The following is a 1,714-nucleotide window of genomic DNA, read 5'->3' as shown; positions in this document are numbered from 1 at the left end:
GTAAGATTCTCCCCAGAAAGCTTTTCCTGCCACCTCCACAGGTGCTGGGGCTGTACAGCAGCACCTGGCACTGCACTGACAACCACAGCCAAAGCAACAACCATCACCACCATCTTCACTGTTGTGTTTTCAAATGCTACCCTCTAGAGCTCCTTGTGCCAAAGGAGGACAAAAATATTGCCAGAGTGGAACAAAAATAATTGTCTTCAGAAGGAAGCACAACCACTGGAAAACTTTTTTTTTCTGGCAAAACCCAAAGCAAATTTTTTATGGCTTTATTTCCCTCCCCAACAGCTGATATTTAATAAACATTCACTAATAAGTAAACACCAAAGAACACCAGAGAAAGGAGAGGTTTGCCTCAAGACATGCAGTGGCTTCTGGAACTAAATGAAGAAAATTTTTATTAATAATGAATTAATTAATAAAATATAATGAAGAAAATAACAAGATGGCAGAATAATTTCTGCAGGGATAAGTGTGTAAAACATCCATATATTGTGATGTAAAATGGTAGCAGCTTGAAAATTTAAATGTGTATCAGCATTTGGGTTTCTCACTATATTGTAATTCAGTCAACACAGATGCAATACGATGACAACTTTGTAAAAAAGAAGTGTAATTTTTATTACTTATTGTGAGGCCACACCTCAAGCGCTGTGTTCAGTTCTGGACCTCTTACTTTTACAAGGACGTGGAGGTGCTGGAGCCAAGGGCAGCAGGGCTGCGGCAAGGACCGGGGAACCTCCTGCAAGGACCGGGGAACCTCCTGCAAGCACTGGGGACCGAGTGTGATGAGCAGCGGCTGAGGGAGCCGGGGGCTCCGGGCGGCTCAGCGGGGAACTCGTCACCCCTGACGGGTGCGTGCAGTGAGCTGGGGCCGGTCTGGTCTGCCCGGTCTGCACGGAGAGGACCAGAGGAAACGGCCTTAAACGGCGACAGCAGAGATCCAGATTAGAGAAAAGAAATCCACTGTTGAGGCGGTCAGGTGTTGGAATAGGCTGCGCCAGGAGGAGATGGAGTCACCGTCCCTGGAGGTGTTTAAGAGATGTCGGGATCTGGCGCTGAGTGATGTGGTTTGATGGAATTGTCAAGGCTGGACGAGACCTTCAAGATCATCAGATCCAGCCATTCACTCGGTGCTGGCACTGCAACCACTAAACCACATCACCCAGCACTGTCACTGCACCTCCTGAACCAAAGGTGTGTCTGAGAGGTGCCCAGATCTGGTGCTGAGTGATGCGGTTTAGGGGTTGTGGTGGCAGTGCTGGACGGACGGCTGGACTGGATGATCTCGAAGGTCTTCTTCCAGCCTTGATCATTCGATTCCGTTCCGTTCGGTTCCGTTCCGCCGGGCCCAGCGGGCCGTGAGGGCGGTCGGAGTCCCGAAGGGGGCACCGTGAGGGAGCGCGCGCGGCGCCGCTCCCCCCTCCCCGCGGGGCGCGCGCGGTGCCGCAGCGCCTCCCGCCCCTCGCCGCCCGCTCTGCGCACGCGCGCGGCGCTGCGGCTGCGCGGTCGCAGCACCGCGACTCCCGTGTGCACCCCTCCCCAACAACGGCTGCGGGTGAGCGTTGCGCATGCGCACCGCTCTCTATGTGTCCGCGCCTCCCGCCAGCGCCGCTCGCTCGCGCCGGGACCTCGCGGGGAAGTGGCGGCGCCGGGCGCGCATGCGCAGAGCCGCCGTTCCCCCCACACCCCCATATTCCGTTTCCCG

Source organism: Pyrgilauda ruficollis, unplaced genomic scaffold (genome assembly GCF_017590135.1).
Source record: "Pyrgilauda ruficollis isolate IOZ18807 unplaced genomic scaffold, ASM1759013v1 scaffold7, whole genome shotgun sequence".
Lineage (NCBI taxonomy): Eukaryota > Metazoa > Chordata > Aves > Passeriformes > Passeridae > Pyrgilauda > Pyrgilauda ruficollis.
Note: the sequence above shows the minus strand (reverse complement) of the source record.